The sequence below is a fragment of the Erinaceus europaeus genome, chromosome 1 (assembly GCF_950295315.1).
Source record: "Erinaceus europaeus chromosome 1, mEriEur2.1, whole genome shotgun sequence".
In the NCBI taxonomy this organism is placed as follows: Eukaryota; Metazoa; Chordata; class Mammalia; order Eulipotyphla; family Erinaceidae; genus Erinaceus; species Erinaceus europaeus.
Window position 1 is genome coordinate 72,720,961 of NC_080162.1, and position 18,331 is coordinate 72,739,291.

An 18,331-nucleotide genomic window follows, 5' to 3' on the forward strand; every position below is an offset into this window, starting at 1 on the left:
CAGTTGACAGATGATGGCGGCTCAGACCTGAGAGATCATGGTACATGGGCAGAAGTGGTCAGTTGCACAGTGGTTACACAGACTTTTATGTCTAAGGTTCCAAGGTTCCGGGTTCACAACATGCCAGCACTGAGCAGTGCTTTGGTAAAAAGTGATCACTTTGGGAGTCGGGCAGTGGTGCAGTGGGTTAAGTGCATGTGGCACAAAGCACAAGGACCGGCATAAGGATCCCAGTTTGAGCCCCCGGCTCCCCATCTGAGGGGAGTCGCTTCACAAGCAGTGAAGTAGGTCTGCAGGTGTCTCTCTTTCTCCCCACCCCCCCGTCTTGCCCTCCTCTCTACATTTCTCTCTGTCCTATCTAACAACGACAGCATCAATAACAACAACAATAATAACTACAACAACAGTAAAAAACAACAAGGGCAACAAAAGGGAAAATAAATAAATATAAAAATTTTAAAAAGTAGTGATCACTTTATAACACATTTGGAGGGTAGAGCTGATGCAATTAGCTGCTGAAGGAATGTTGGGGTGTAGATCAGAAAGGGAGGATGCCAAGGCATTTGATCTCAGTAACTAGAATTATGCAGTTGGCATTTCCCAGAAGAAGAGGTGGGGTTTGGAAGGTTTGGGGGGTGGGGAGTTTTGATTTGAACAGGTTAGTCCTGAGATGCCTGGCAACACCAAATGCAGATGCTGAGTCATTCACTGAACATGTGGGTCTAGAGTGTGGGGATTACTGGGTTTGGAGTCAGGCCAGATGGTGGGTGGGAGGTGCGGGTGTGAAGATAGAGGAGAAATGGACCAAGGACTTACTAGAGCTTTTGATAGAACAGGAGCAGGTCTGGGCCTGGTTACAGGAAGAACTATCCTTGAGTTATCTCTCTTTTCCAAGTCTTAGTATTTACCCAAAGGTTAAAGATAAAGACTCAGGCTCATTTTAGCTCAGATGAACTAAAACTCTCAGGTTGATCTGAGCCATGGGGTTTGCTATGAATCTCCATGCAGGAGTGGGGAAGCAAGAATTTTGCCTCTACCTCAAAGAACGCAGCTCAGCCCATGGGAAACCCATTCAGGACCCAGTGGTCTGGGGTCAGGGTTAGTTCAAGGTCTCCCTCAGTAGCTGCTGATTCTAATTGTATCCTCCACTCTGCTCCCTTCTCTCTGCCAGGGTTTTGGTTTACTCATAATTCCTGCACTTTCATATTGCCTTTGCATTATCTGACCTTGTTGGGTCTTCCAACTTCTGCACATTTCCACAATTCTGTGATCAAATTTAAACTGGCAACCTCTCATTGGTGCTGAATGGCTGAGTTAATTACTGCTCCACACTGCCGGGTGGAGCTCTGGCATCAGGCCATCTCCCTGGCTGCTGGCCAGTCTATATTTTGGCAGCCCTCAGGTCAGGTGACTTCTGTTCCAATCAGCCTGCAGCAGTTGTAGAGGGGATACCAGGCACAGAAAATCAGGTCCACAGTCACAACAACAGAAACAGCATCAGCACTGATAGATTGATTAAAGTGGATTCTGCATCAGACAAGTTGGGTTCCAGGTTCAAAGCCAATTTCCACCACTCAATGTGAGCTTGGGCAATTTATTCACCGTAACTGTACCTCCATCTCCACATCTCTAAGTAGAAAAGAAGGATGTTAGCTGCATCTTAGCATTGTGGTCAGGGGGTGTATAAACTGATCAAATGAAACATTCATGACACAGTATTTAATTAGGGCTCATAAAAGGTTAATTACAGTTGGTGTTATTATCAGTTGGACATTTGTTCCCTTTCAACTGCTCACAAAATCTCAATGAGACAGGCTCACTTTTCAGGGCCGCTTCATAGATGTGAAAATGGAGGTGCAGTGAAGTGATGTGAAGTCTATGGCCACACCACCCTGAAGATACACTGTTTCCTCAGAGAAGTGATGTGATTTGCCCAAGGGCCCATCAGCTAGTAGGGGAGATTCAAATGCAGATTACCAGAACACTCTGAATCACTGTGTCTCCCTCAGGGCACTTATGTATAAATGTCCACTTTAGCATTTTCTCCTTGACACTGTGGGCAGAAGCCCTCCCCATAGTAACAGCACTTCCTTGTCACTTGACACCCCTGCCCTTCCTCCCTTATAGTGAGACAAAAGCTTAGTCCCCTCAATGCTGTGCCCTTAAGTAGGAGGGAGGGGGTCCACACAAGGATCACTCCTTATCCTACATGGGGACGTTTATTCTATCTGGTAGATAGAGATGGAAATTCACCAAAACAGTGGAACCAGGATTTGCAATCACATTTGCCTGTCCCTTTTCCCTCTGGTGCCTCTCTTGGGGTGGGGATAGGGGCAACTCAAACCCTAAGGGAACTAGAAGCCACTGCTGTTCTCAAATGGGGTGATGTAAAAGCAGAAAAAAAGGGGGTGGGGAGGGAGTCTGAAGAGAGAAAATGAGAACCAGAAGACACCCTGGTGTTTTGTTTCTTTGTTGTTCGAGCTTCATCACTCCAGGACAATTTTTCAGAAAAAAAGAGTCAGGGTTAGGGAAGTGGGGGATACCACAGCACTAAAGCATCCTCCAGTGCATTGGGGGCCAGGCTTGACAGGCTCAGACCTGGGTTGCACGCACCACAAAGTAGGCACACTGTCTAGGCGAGCTGTTTTGCTGGGCTGGCCCCTTGTTTAACTGAACCCACAAAAGTTACTTCTTGGCACTGCAGCCAGTTTTGTTAAGTCTCCTACTCACAGCCTAGGGTTCGTTCAGAGCATAAAGGAAATGGAATGACACTGATTTGTGGTGTCAGTTTAATTTTATGAAGCATGCCTGTGTTAGCCTGGGGCAGGGTGCTGACTTCTCAACTGAAGGATGTTAGGAGGAGGAGGCAGGCATCTACTGGCTGTTGGCTCACCTCCCCTTTTCTAACACTTACACACCAAGTGAGGCCCATGCATGATTCCAAGCTTTGGCTGCCCAGCATCCCCTGGGCTTCGTCGTGTGGGTGTCTCAGCACATGCCTGTAATTAAACAAAGATTTGAGTTTCCACCTTGCACCTACTCCACATACCTACTGTGTGGCCTGGGCGGGGGGCTTCATTTCTGCTCAGCTCTGGCTTATGACGGTGCAGGGGATTGAACCTGGGACTTTGGAGCCTTAGGCATGAGAATCTGTTTGCATGACCATTATGCTATCTACCCCTGCATCAAGTACGACACATTCATACTATGCTGGGTGCAGTGCCTGGTGCATAGCAAATGCTATTATTGTTCCAGGCATTAAAATCCATGGCCCCCACACAGAAAAGTTTAGGCACTTGCTGTTGGCATGGGAATAACGATAAAAAAAAATTTACCTTTTAGGGATATAAAAATTAGAAGGAAAGATTATTTTCGGTGACAATGTGGAGGATGTATTAGGAGGGACATGACTAGAAATGAAACATGTCCATTAGGAATGTTTGGCAATTGGCAGCAAAAAAAAAAATTGCATGGTGGAAGATTTCTACTTATTTCTAAATATCCACTCTTCCTTCTCTCTTGGTCTATAGAATCACTGATTTTCTGCTGAGCACATAGTAGTCTGTAATGAAGGTTATAGTCCCTAGCTTTTCTTCCATATCCTAGATAATGGCCATGTGATCTCTTTTTAAAAAATATTTTTAAAAATTAATTTAGTAACAGAGGGAGATACAAAGAGGAACACTAGATCACTGCTCAGCTCTGGTTTATGGTGGTGCTGGGGATTGAATTTGAGACCTCAGAGCCTCAGGCATGAAATTCCTTCATATAACCATTATGCTGTTTTTCCAGCCCCCATGTGAGTTCTTTTTTCCTTCTAGAAAATGTCTTAAAAGAGAGTATATATAAACATTACTCATTTCTTCCTCCTTGTTGGCTGGACTATGATATGCAAAGATTGTATCTCAAGTGGTGATCTTGGACCATGTGGTGAATTACAGATGGCTGCCAATTCTTTGACCCTCCTTCTAGCAAGTGTAAGAGTCTATCTGGAAGAATCTATTTCCCCTCTACTTGAATCTATCAATCTCTTACTTCTTATAACAAGAGGATAATGGAAATGATGCCATACCAACTTGAAGTCCTGCCCTTTTGGTAACTTCTTTCATGATTTCTTGTATCCATAAGTTGCCATGGAAAATATTCAAACACTTTGCAATAATCCTCCTGGAGAGGCTCTGAGAGGGAGAGGGCACCAGTGAGCTCAGTGTCTAGCTAACCCCACAAAAGCACCAGGCAGTCCAGTGTAGCCTGATGGTCCTTTTGAAGTGTCCAGCCACCTTTTGAATATAACCATGTGACTAGTGATGGTCATGGAAGAGCAATATCACCCAACTGCACCCTGTGCAGTGTTCCAACCCAGAGAAACTATAGAAAATAATAAAGTGGTTATTATTTGAAGTTGTTATGTAGCAGTGAAAAGCCAGAATAGATTATGAGGTAGACGCTGTTTTCTGAGGATAATACAATGAAGTTACCTCCTAATGTCTTGTTATACAGGAAAGTAACCCCATCTAAACCCACATAAAGTTCAAATCTTGATGACACCTTGGGTTATTATTTCTCAGAGCCTCAGTTTCTCCACAATTATTCATCAGAGCATAACCACCCAGAAGGCCTGAGAGCATAGAGTAAAAATCAAGAAAAGGCTTTTCCCTTGTAAGACAGTGCTTGTATCCAAAAAAGACCAACAAGTGACATCCTCAAGCTATTATAATGCATTTAATGTATTCATAATGGGTGTCAACTTGTCATGAACCAATTGCAGTGAATTTTGAAACCTGATGCTTTAGGGCAGGAGGCTCAGCTCTGCCACTTTCTAAGGTGACAAATTGAGTCAGTCATTAAATCTCTCCAGGCCTTAGTTTCCTCATCAATAAAACAGACGGCAGTTTCCCTTGTAGTCTATGTGAGGATTAAATTAAATGAGATTAATCTATTTGATAAATATTGAATATCTCCTGTGTGCTATGCCAGGCCCACTCCTGAAATTGGTAGAGCCTGGGGCCCACTCACTGTCCCCTCCAAAATCTAAATATTTAGAAGTTATTAATCAAACTAGTACATTTTTTTTATTAGCAGTCTCTCCTCTTTCATGAATATAATTGCACAACAATCTGGAAGTTCAGGTTGTTGAGAAACCTTAGATTTCTTGGACATGTGCACAGAAATATTAATATAAGCTAACAGCTCCCATCCCCAGACATATGCCTCCCCCCATGTCCTCTTCCCTTCTCATTTCTACCTTTACATTCTGGAAATGCAAGATAACATCTAAGTGGAGCCAAATGGCTGGGTGGACATGTTCTCTTGGTCCTGTGGGGCATGTGCAGAGGAAAGAGAGGTCCTTAAAGTTGTGGGAACCTAGGTGGAGTTCCCTTTGCCTGCACCTAACAGTGAGGCTGACCAGGCCCATGCTAAAGTACATCAATGATTGAAGAGACACCATTCCTGACCCCATAAATTGGCCAATCTATTAGTCTGGGCCCTAGATGCACTCCTATAATCTGTAACACGAGGGCTTAACTAACCTGACATTTTGCCCAAGTGTTTGTAGGAGACCAAGGGCCAGAGACTACTGGATGTCAACATCAATCTTGTATCAGTAGAATCCAGAAGATCAGAAGGGAAGGGAGCATGTTTAAGACCAAGCACGGGCAAGTTCCTGCCATCTAGTTCAACCTGTTCATCTGCACAACACTTTCATGTCACATGACTCACCATCATACCTAGACCAGTATTCCAAGCTCTTGCTAAGGCCCCCAGAGCCTGCTCCACCTGGCCTCCAGCCATCCTCAGTCATCATCGTCACCTTGCTCACTTAGCCCTGGTGGCCTTGACTTCCAGTGTGCTAATGAATACACAAAGCTTATTCCTCCCATCTCAGGGCCTTCACCCTTGCTGCTTCCTTCTTCCTCTCCTCCTCCTGCTCCGCTTCTGACAACTGAATTCTCTCATCACCCAGGTCTCTGCTTAGCTGGCCTCCTGGCATAAAAACATTCTCTGACACCCTGTCAGAGACAGGCCTCTCTGTAATGCCACTTTTTTTTTTTTAAGTGTCCTTCCTGTCACAGCTAGAAGTGGAGAGTGGAGTATCACACTTAGAGCCAGAATGAGTTTTAATCTGGTCTACACCATCGACTGGACACTAGAGCAAACTGCTCAGTTCACTTTTCCATAACTATATCATTCATTTTCTTTGACTGATTCTTCCTCTATTTCCCCTTCTGTAAAAGGGGGTGATCACCTACTTCATAAGTTTGTTGTGAAATTAGAGGAGCGAACATTTATAGCATTTATAACAAAGCCTGCCAGCATACATTGTGGTTGTCATTACAGTAACACTTGTTACTTGAAATTATCTTGTCTGCTTACTTGCTTACTTGTTTATTGTCTTTCTTTTCTTCTCACAGTCTCCCACAGAGCCTGGATAAAGGAATTCTAGCAATGCGCCAGCACTAGGATCAACCGTCTTGCATACCTCCCTGTGCAGATGGGGAAACTGAGGCAGAAGTGAAAGCAGGAGGCCATATGAATTTTGCTCCCAGTGCATTTGTCTTTCAGGGCCCACAGAAGCCACTGTGAGTGGGGGAAGTTGCCTGCAGCCCGCAGTCAGCTGCAGTTCTATCCTCTGGGTTCCTGGTGCGCGAACAAAGACATTTGCATGAAAAACCAGAACTCGGTTCTCTGAAAGGGCTGTGGTTTTTTTTTTGTTTGTTTGTTTTTGGGGGCGGGGTACCTCATGCACTCCAGAGCCCCACAGCTGTGAGATCCTCCGGGAAGGGGAAGAAAGCCTTGGGGCACTCGCGGACCGGGAGGGAGCACTGCACTGGAAGCACCCCCCCCCCCGCGCGCCCACGACCACCTCCCTTCCTGCCGCGGACACAGCCAGACCCGCCACCCAGACGGTGGCGGGCAAGGCGGGGGTTGGGGGGTGGGGTTGGGGGGTGGGGGTGGAGGATGGGGGGTGGGGGGGCTGCCCTGAGCCAGGAACAGCAGGCCCCCAGCGCCTCTGGCCACCCCAACAGCCTTGGTCTCCTCTCTTGACCTACAGGAGTGCGCGCCCGGTGTGCACAAGGGAGCTTGGTGGAGATGTGTCCCATAGCCTTTTTCCAAGGCTTCTTCTTGTCCACCTCTCTTGGAAACCCTCTCAGTAGCCTCCAGAGAAGCAAGGTCAATTAAGAAGAGGAAGTTAAATGTTAAAAGGCCTGGATTGCGGAGCTAGGGAAACCTGGAAACCTGGATTCAAATCCTGTATGTACCACCACAAACCAGCTTTGTGGGCATGAGCAAGCTCCTCTGCTGCTTGGGACCTCAGCTTCCTCATCTATAAAATGGGGAAATAAGATAGGGTGTAAGGTGAAAATGTCATACATCAGAAACAATAGCAACAACAAATACAGGAGAGATTATAGAGGCAAAGGAACCCTCCTTCACTGCTGGTGGGAATGTCAATTGATCCAACCCCTGTGGAAAGCAGTTTGGAGAACTCTCAAAAGGCTAGAAGTGGACCTACCCTATGACCCTGCAATTTCTCTCCTGTGGATATATCCTAAGGAACCAAACATACCCATCCAAAAAGATTTGTGTATACCTATGATCGTAGCAGCACAATTTGTAGTAGCCAAAACCTGGAAGCAACCCAGGTGTCCAACAACAGATGAGTGGCTGAGCAAATTGTGGTATATATACACAATGGAATACTACTCAACTATGAAAAATGGTGAATTTACCTTCTTCACCTCATCTTGGATGGACTTGAAGATATCATGTTAAGTGAAATAAGTCAGAAACAGAAGGATGAATATGGGATGATCTCACTCATAGAAGCTGAAAAACTTCAAGCCATGACATCACCTCCCCAGACAATAAATGGATCCACCTGCATATCAGATTTCAGGCTCAGAGGAAAAAAAAAAACTAGTATAGCCACAGGCCCTTTGGGATAAAACTAAAATATGCCTACTAGCTACATATAAAATGGAGGACCTCCCCAAAACTTCATCTGCACTATTCCCGCTTTTAGGTCTATGATTGATCAACAATTTGTTTGGCTTTGCATGTTAACTCTCTTTTTAACCACCAGGTTCCAGATGCTAGCATGATGCCGACCATACTTCCCTGGACAGACAACCCCACCAATGTGTCCTGGAGCTCCACTTCCCCACAGCCCCACCCTACTAGGGAAAGAGAGAGGCAGGCTGGGAGTATGGATCGACCAGTCAATGCCCATTTTCAGTCGGGAAGCAATTACAGAAGCCAGACCTTCAACCTTCTGCATCCCACAATGACCTTGGGTCCATACTCCCAGAGGGATAAAGAATAGGAAAGCTATGAGGGGAGAGGATGGGATATGGAGATCTGGTGGTGGGAATTCTATGGAGTTGTACCCCTCTTAGCCTATGGTTTTGTTAATGTCTCCTTTTTTAAATTAAAAAAAAAATTTTTTTTTAAATTGAAAAACAAGACCAGAAGGGAAAACTGTAAGCAGAACTTGGACTGGAGTTGCTATTCCACCAAAATAAAAGACTTTGGAGTAGGAGGGGGGAGGAGTGTTCAGGTCCTGGAACAGGATGGCAGAAGAGGATCTAGTGGGGGTTGTATTGTTATGTAGAAAACTGGGAAATGTTATGCATGTACAAACTGTCAACTATAAACCATTAATCCCCCAATAAAGACATTTTAAAAGGGGGCGGGGAAGACAGTATGTAAGGTACTCCAGGCAGTGCAATGTTATACCAAATCAGGGCTTCATTCATTCATACAATCCCTACTTCCATTTGACAGGTGTGAAACAGGCTCCTGGTAGGAAGGGACTTTTTCAAGGTCGCACAGAGAGGTAATGGCAACCCTCTCCAGATCTTACAGCCTAAAGGGAGAGTACTCCACATGGTGAGAGGCAAAGGACAAAGTGCTAGCACCCCGCTGCTTTTTCTTCCCCTAGGATCTTCACTCCCAACCTATAAGATCAGGTATCCACAGTACACCCTGCCACTCTGCCTACAGCTAGGCTCTAGGATAAGATTCTCTACATCACCACCCCCAATTCCAGACCCCCTTTCTTCTTTTTGTAGAGCCCTATGTGTGACTGTCAACACGAGATTCAGGGGAAACCAGTCTCTCTGTTGCAGGAATGAAGCCTCAGGCTGCCCTCCAGTGGCAGACGAAGTTGTGGCTGCCCAGGCAAGATGACATATCAACAAGGAAACCATAGAACCCAGCTTCCCTGATGTTGGGGCTGTCTGGAAGAATAGAGAGGGAGAAAATACAGCCTGGTTCCCCCACCGCTATTTGTGGTCCTGGTAGATCTTGGGAGTAGAGAATAAAAGACTGAATTTGAAAGGCACAGGGGAAGGTTTTTTTCATTCTGCTTTTATTTATTTTTGAATAGATAACACATTTACAGGATTCAAAAGATGAAAAAGAGGGTAGAATGAAAAGGAAGTCTCCCTAGTTCCCCCAGCCACACAGTCCCCCTCCCTAGTCATTGTCAGGTTTCTTGTGCATCCTCTAGCAGGAAGTCTCTGTGAACACAAACATTTTACAGGATAAGGAGCTTCCGCTATATAGTCTTCTGCATCCTGTTGCTTCACTTCAAAATATATCATGGAATTTGTTCCATATTGCTTTACTCTTTTGAATAGCTGCATAATATTCCATTTTAAAGCTCTCTTATAATGATCTAATCAGTCATCTTTTGAACTTATTTAGTTATTGGATAGAGACTATGAGAAATTGAGAGGGTAGGGGGAGATAGAGAGGTAAAGAGACAGAAAGACACCTGCATCACTGCTTCACCACTTTCAAGCTTTCCCCTGCAGGTGAGGACTAGGGACTTGAACTGGGGTCCGTGCACCTTATAACATGTGCATTTAACTTAGTGTACCACACCACCACCCAGCCCCTTAATCAGATCTACTGATGGACCTCTAGTTTTTTTCTAGTCTTTTGTAGTCATGATGTCACAACAAATAATATACAGAGACTGTTATGCCCAGACACTGAGGAACTGCTTTACTATTGCTATTGCTTATCTGGACCATAAGTGGGCCTGCAGACTTGGGACAGGCTGGGCTACTTTTACCTTGACTCCAGTGTCTGAATCAGAGTGATTTGTCTCAGGACTGGACTCAGTCATATGGCTGTCAGTTAATTGGTTACTGACTGGAGTTAAGAATTATCTTGGGAAGTAGGCAAGCTAGCTCACTAGAATAGTGTGCTTACATAAGAACCAGGTTCCAGCCATGCCTCCACTACACTAACAGAAACTTTGGTACTGCAATGTCTTTCTCTCCATCATTACTTCTTTTTATCTGAAAAAAGTCAACCTGGAGTGGGAAAGCCCCAGTAGCTACTGAAAATTAAAAAAAAAAATCCTGGGACCCAACTCAGTGATATCAAGACCGCTTGAATTTTTACAACAGACACCACATTTCAGCATAATCCTTTTATCCAATCAAGCCATGAATAGGCCAGTCTCAAGAAATGAGGAAATGGAAACTGCCTCTCCAAGAAAGGAGTGCCAAAGCCTCGTTGCAAAGGGTGTGATGCAAAGGACGTGAGCTATTGTCATCATTAAAATATACTTAAGGGGGTCGGCGGTGACGCAGTGGGTTAAGCGCATGTGGCGCAAAGCGCAAGGACTGGCATAAGGATCCCGGTTGGAGCCCCCGGCTCTCCACCTGCAGGGGAGTCACTTCACAGGCGGTGAAGCAGGTCTGCAGGTGTCTGTCTTTCTCTCCCCCTCTCTGTCTTCCTCTCCTCTCTCCATTTCTCTCTGTCCTATCCAGCAACGAACAACATCAACAATGGCAATAATAATGACCACAACGAGGCTACAACAACAAGGGCAACAAAAGGGGGAAAATAAAATAAAATAAAATATACTTAAATGGAATTTTAATTTTAGTTTTTAATAGCTACAGAAAATGTGTGAAGAAGATAGTACAGAGGCTTCCTGTCTATGAACCTGACTCCCCAACCCTGCACTCAATTTTCTGGTTAACTTCCTATAGAACTGTGCTACATTTGTCAAAATGAAAGAACCAATAGTGATATATCATAGTTAGCTACACTCCATACATTATCCAGGCTTTGTTAGTTTTGCCCTCATGTTTTTTGTTGTTACTTTCCCCATCTACAATACCATATTTTATTTGATCATCCTATCTTCTTAGGTTGTGACAGACTCCTTGCTTTTGATGACATTGACAACTTTCATAAATGCTGGCCAAGTTAAGTGTTCCTCAATTTGGGGTTGCTGGTGTTCTTCTCTTAGACTGTAGTTATGGATTTTGAAGAAGAAGATCACAGAGAAGTGTCACTCTCAACACATGCAGCATGAGGACAAGCTATCAGAATTAGTAATCGTTAATACTCTTTTCCTTAATCAGCTGGATAAGGAAGTGTTGGCCAGATTTCTACACTGGACCATTACTTTGTTGCCACATCCATGTGGTTCACTGTAAAGGGAAGTCCCTGTGTACAGCCCACAGAGGATGGGAGTTATCTCTACCTACTAGAGGGTGGGCAGTATCTATATGTTATTTGGCATTCTTTTTTCTTTCTATATTCAATCATTTATTATCTAAGGACTCATCAATCTCTATTTCTACCCTTTGTTTTAACCACTTATACTATGTTGCTTTTGTTGTTACTCAGATTGTTCTGGCTTGGTGCAACTGGGACAAATGTTGGTTCTTGTGTCCTTTGACATTTTCTTAGATTCATTTTCCTTCTTCTTTCTGTTCTTTCTCTTCTTTCTTTTTGAGTACTGCCTTCTTTTCTGACACTATAAGAGCTCTAAGCTCACATATTGTATTCTCTGTCAACCTTAGATTCAGTCATTTCTTCAAGGCATATGTTTTTTTTTATTATTATTGGGAAATAGTATTAGAAACCAAGATCTGGGTACTGGGTGTGCTTGCTGCTACTGGGGTCTCACAGTGAGCAAAACTAGGAAATAAATGTGTTAGTATCTCTACTCAACTAAATGTAAGTGCATGCTATTACCTCCAACTAGAATCCATTCACATAATTCATCCTATCCTATTTTTCTTGCTTATACCTTCTCTCTTCAACAGTTAGAAACCTGGCTCCCACCATCTGCCATTAATTTCCTTAATTGATCAGTTGTAGTATGCATGGACAGGTGTTCCAGAATTATCAGCCCAGACACCTATAAGATGTATCTTTTTGTTTTGTTTTTTGAGATGTATCTTTAAAAGCAATGGTATAGTGCTTACAAGCAGTTCTTTTAATTTTTTTCAGGGGTTTTGTTGTTATTGTTGCATTTTTGTTTCTAGTTATTTCTAAAGATGTTTAGATCTTTATACCCTTTAATGATATTACGTTATACATTTGTAACATAGATTCTTTTACAAAGCCCACATGCATTAATAGTCATTCTTAGTGCTGTCAAGTTCTAGGAGTTTTGATAAATAAAAAGTCATATATACGCAACTACAGGGCCATACAGAATAGTTTCACGTCTCCTAAATGTCCACTGTGCTTCACCTAGTCAGCTACCTCTAACCTTTATCCCCATAGTAACTGTCTTTTTTTTTTTTTTTTAATTTCTTCATTGGGGAATTAATGTTTTACATTCGACAGTAAATACAATAGTTTGTACATGCATAACATTTCCCAGTTTTCCATATAACAATACACTAGGACCCCACTAGGTCTTCTGCCATCCTTTTTGGACCTATATTCTCCCACCCCCCACCCCCACACCCCACCCCAGAGTCTTTTACTTTGGTGCAATATGCCAATTCCCATTCAGGTTCTACTTGTGTTTGCTCTTCTGATCTTTTTTTTCAACTTCTGCCTGAGAGTAAGATCATCCCATATTCATCCTTCCATTTCTAACTTATTTCACTTAACATGAATTTTTCAAAGTTCATCCAAGATCGGCTAAAAACGGTGAACTCACCATTTTTTATAGCTGAGTAGTATTCCATTGCTCAGCCACCCTTGCTCAGCCACAACTTGCTCAGCCACTCATCTGTTGTTGGACACCTGGGTTGCTTACAGGTTTTGGCTATTACAAATTGTGCTGCTAAGAACATATGTGTACACAGATCTTTTTGGATGGGTGTGTTGGGTTCCCCAGGAGAGGAATTGCAGGATCATAGGGTAGGTCCATTTCTAGCCTTCTGAGAGTTCTCCAGACTTCCAGACTGTTCTCCACAGAGGTTGGACCAATTGACATTCCCACCAGCAGTGTAAGAGGGCTCCTTTGACCCCCACAACCTCTCCATCATTTGCTGCTACTACCTTTTCTGATATATGACATTCTCACAGGAGTGAAGTGGTATCTCATTGTTGTCTTTACTTGCATTTCTCTGACAATCAAAGACTTGGAGCATTTTTTCATGTGTTTCTCAGTCTTTGGATCTCTTCTGTGGTGAATATTCTGTCCATGTCCTCTTCTTGTTTTTGGATGGGGTTATTTGTTTTCTTGTGGTTGAGTTTGGCAAACTCTTTATTTATTTTGGTTATTAACCTCTTGTCTGATGTGTGGCATGTAAAGATCTTCTCCCATTCTGTGAGGGGTCTCTTGGTTTGGGTATTCATTTCTTTTCCTGTGCAGAAGCTTTTTAATTTGATGTAGTCCCATAGGTTTATGCTTGCCTTAGTCCTCTTTCCCATAGGTTTATACTTGCCTTACTCTTCTTTGTAATTGGATTTGTTTCATTGAAACTTTACATCAGGCTCAACCTGACGCTGTTGACTGGCTACCGAAGAAGGGCAAACGATAGAAGAAGAATTGAAGATGTCTTTAAAATTTATGTGGAAAAGAGTTCTGCCAACATTTTCCTCTAAGTATCTGATAGTTTCTGTTATTACATTCAAGTCTGTGATCCACTTGGAATTTACTTTTGTATTTGGTGAAATATAGTGGTTCAGTTTCATTCTTCTGCATGTTTCAACCCATTTTTTTCCAACACCATTTGTTGAAGAGATTCTGCCTTCCCCATTTAATAGTCTGGGCACCTTTGTCAAAGATTAGATGTCCATATGTGTGGGGGCAACTGTTTTGGTTTTTCTTTTCTTTTCTTTTTTACCACTATACTTCTTCTTAGTAATATAAATAAAGTTTAAAGACATTGTAACCTTTTTAGACTGGCTTCTTTCACTTAGATAATATGCATTTAAGATTCATCCACACTGTCCTATAGATTAACAGCATCTTCCTTTTGATCATTGAATACTATTCTACAGCATGACATACCACTGTTTACCCTACCCTCTATTAAAGAACATCTTGGTTGCTTACAACTTTAATAGGAACATGAAGCTACTATAAATATTTGTGTGCAGGGTTTTGTGTGGATATACTATTTTTAATCAACTGCGTAAATACCTAGCCATGTATTGCTGGGTCAGATGGTAACTCTATGATTACTTTGTAAGAAACTATCTTCCAAAAAAAAAAAAAGAAAGAAACTATCTTCCAAAAAACTGCCACTTTTCATTCCTGACAATGATGAATGAAGTTACTGTTCTTCTGCATCTTCCTCAGCACATGGTATTGTCAGAACTTTTTAATGCCTCCATTTTAACAGTTAGGTAGAAGTTCATTTTAATTGGCATTCTATTTTAATTTGTATTTCCCTAGTCACAGATGATGCTAAAAATCTCTTTCATATGCTTATTTGCCACCTGTATGAAGTATTTGTTCTTAAGAAGCAGGCTTTTAATTTCTGTTTTCTTATTGTTTAGTATTAGTTCTTTGTGCATTATAGATAACACCTTTTATCAAATGTGGGAATTTACAAATATTTATTCCCCTTTCCAAGGCCTATCTTTTCATCCTCTTGACATTATCTTTTACAGAGCAAGAATTTAATGAAATCCAACCTGTTATTATTATTTTTTCTTTCATGGATTGTATTTTTGGCATTATATCCAAAAATTCACAAACTAAAAGTTAACCAGATGCTTTCCTATATTTTGCTCTAATATTTTATTGTTTTTGTGCTTTACATGTAGCTAGGATTGTTTTGCTTTCATTTGAGTTGCTTTTCATATGAAACATAAAGTCTAGGTTCAAGAATCTCTTGTGCATATGAACATCTAGTTCCAACATATAATTTCCTTTTTTAAAAAAAATTCATTAAGCTTATTTGGTGACTACAGATGCTATTCTAGAGAATCTTTTCCCATTAGAATCATAAACCTACTATAATTATTTTAAAATTCCCTGTCACTTCTCTCCAGTATAAGTTTTATCTGAATCTTCTAGTCTTGTCTTTTCATTTGTATTTTTCTCTTGCCTTTGACATGTGTAGTAGGTTGAATAATGTATCTTGTTATAGAAAGATTATCCAGGTGGACTCTAAATACAACCCTGTGTATCCTTGCAAAAGAAAGCAAGGGAGAAGGCGATGTGATCATGGATAAAGTGATAGTGTGATCTGACCATAAGCCAAGTAATGTTAGCAGCTACCAGAAGCTGGAAGAGTTGAGGGAAAAATATGCCTTAGAACTTTCATAGTGGATACAGCTAATCCACAGAACAAGATAGAGAATATGCTTCCATTATTCAGTGGTAATTTATTACAGCACCCTCAAAACTTTACATCAGGCTCAACCTGACGCTGTTGACTGGCTATGGAAGAAGGGCAAACGCTAGAAGAAGAACAGCACAATCAAAAAAACTGATGATATGCCATATATTTATAAGTGTGTGTGTGTGTGTGTGTGTGTGTGTGTGTGTGTGTGTGCGTGTGTGCGTGTGCATGAAACTCAACATACTGCTATAGGCTCCAAAAGATTGTATGAGGACTGACATTAGCCTTACAAGGAAGTAGGCTGTATTTCATGCTTAGACAGCAAGTTCTTTGTGCCCTTGATTTTTCTTTCCTTTTGGCTTCTCTACATAGTGTCTTGTAGCTCTTCCTGCTGTAATCCACTGTTTTTATTGATATAATGGAGACATATTGGTATGGGGATAGAATGATAGAAAGGGGGGCATTCACTTTCCCGTATGCCTCTCCCAATCCATATCAAATAATATTGCATCTGCCGATCACAACCTAACCAACACAACGATGGCCACCTCAACATGCTTCACTTCAGACTGTGTCCAGAGACTTCACATGTGGAATGACAACCCTTCAGCTTCATTACTCGGGTGAGACCTTTCTTTTCATAGTATACTCTAATTCCATCTCAGGTGGTTCATTTTCTAACAAAGTCCCAAAACCTAAATATACACAAGTTTCTGTGAGAGAGAGCATATGTTCACACTTATCCATAAACTACTGCAAAATATATACCTGAAAGCAGAAGTACACTAGAGTTTGCAGTGAGTACCCCCCTAACACTTACTCTCCACTATCCCAAGCTTTGGGTCCATGATTGCTCAACAATTTGTTTGGCTTCACATGTTAACTCTCTTTTCAGTCACCAGGTTCCAGATGTCATCAGGATGCTGGCCAGGCTTCCCTGGACTGAAGACCCCACCAATGTGTCCTGGAGCTCAGCTTCCCCAGAGACACACCCTACTAGGGAAAGATAGAGGCAGACTGGGAGTATGGACCGACCAGTCAACGCCCGTGTTCAGCAGGGAAGCAATTACAGAAGCCAGACCTTCTACCTTCTGCAACCCACAATGACCCTGGGTCCATGCTCCCAGAGGGATAGAGAATGGGAAAGCTATCAGGGGATGGGGTGGGATACGGAGATTGGGTGGTGGGAATTGTGTGGAATTGTACCCCTCCTACCTTATGGTTTTGTTAATTAATCCTTTCTTAAATAAAAAAGAATAAATAAATAAATAACAACAACAAAAAAAAGAAAGTGGGGCATTCTCTAATCATCTAAGGAATTATCAGTCTTTCTTGGGCTTGTCTCTGGGCGTGGCATTTGGAAGTGTTTTTGTTCCTCCTCTAGTGGTTCTTCTCCTAATACAACCCCCAGCCTACTTCCTCTGTTGTCTCTGGCATTAATACATCTTTACTGAAATGAAACAGGAAGTTTGGCAAGAGCTGGAGGCATAGTTTTTTTTTTTCTTCTTACTTGGGATAAGGTCTCAACCCCCCCTTTAAAAATGTATTATTATTATTTTAAAAATTTATTTATTTTTTAAAAAATACTTATTTACTCCCTTTTGTTGCCCTTGTTTTTTTTTTATTGTTGTGGGTATTATTGTTGTTGTTATTGATGTCATCATTGTTGGATAGGACAGAGAGAAATGGAGAGAGAAGACAGAAAGGGGGAGAGAAAGAGAGACACCTGCAGACCTGCTTTACCGCTTGTGAAGCAACTCCCCTGCAGGTGGGGAGCTGCGGGCTTGAACCAGGATCCTTAACGCTGGTCCTAGCGCTTTGCACTATGTGTGCTTAACCTGCTGCGCTACCACCTGGCTCCCTATTTTCTTTATTTATTGGATAGAAGCAGACAGAAATCAAGAACAATGAAAGGATAGAGAGGGAGAAAGACAGACACCTGTAACCTTGCTTCACCACTCATGAAGCTTTCCCCCTGCAGGTAGGGACTGGGGGCTTTAACCCAGTTCCTCGTGCATTGTAACTCAACCAGATATGCTGCCATCCAGCCCCAAAATCCCTTTTTTTTTTTCTTCAACAGAGTATTGCTCAGATCTGTGCCAAGAATTGAATCTGGGACCTTTGTTGCCTCAGGTATGAAAAACTGTTTGTATAACCATTATGTATTTCCTCACCCCACCCCATGCCCCAAAGTCTTTCCCTGGGAGAATAGGGGGGAGGTTCTGGAAGATTCCCTGTGGCTACTCTTTGCCCCACACCCCACCCAAACTTCCTGAAGCACTTTCCCAGTTCCTTCCCATTGGAAACTGGTAGGAACTGGTGAGAGAGACTCGTGGAGGGCAGAGCAGAGTAGAAAACTTCTCTCTGCCTTTAGCAAGTCATCAGAATTGAATTGCTATGTGTTCCTACGGACTAAAGGCAATGTTACAAATAAGCCAAACTTGGGTGGCTTACCTGTTTGGAGGCACCTGACTCCCCAGAACTTGGAGTGACAGTTTCCCTTGTAATCTCAGTTCTCTCATGGGTTTAAGAAAAGTCATTGATTTTCCAGCTTGTCCAACTTTTTCTTTATTTTAAGGACAAGAATGATGACTTTCAAACTCTTTATAGGTCAGAGTAACTATCGGGAGACCCTACTGTGGTCATTTCTGAAATCAAGTAAGAAATATTAAGGGTCACAAAATCATAAGACTGGAGTCCTGAAATTGTAAAGATTCTGGCACAGAGCCTCAGAGTTTTTGCAACTGGGGAATCAGAAATTCTATGTATAAATATTTCCCAGATTGAAAATCTCCATGGGCTCACCCCTGCTG

At 42.4% G+C, this 18,331-nt stretch overlaps 1 long non-coding RNA gene across 1 annotated transcript; it reads right to left on the reverse strand.

The window, feature by feature from the left end:
- Positions 1-2,884: 2,884 nt before the first annotated feature.
- On the reverse strand, positions 2,885-5,658 carry LOC132541882 (uncharacterized). Its single transcript, XR_009552984.1, has 3 exons — positions 5,532-5,658; positions 4,073-4,178; positions 2,885-2,999 (listed from the first exon to the last, which is right to left on the reverse strand). It is a non-coding gene; the product is annotated as an uncharacterized LOC132541882 (long non-coding RNA).
- Between the last annotated feature and the right edge of the window lie 12,673 nt (positions 5,659-18,331).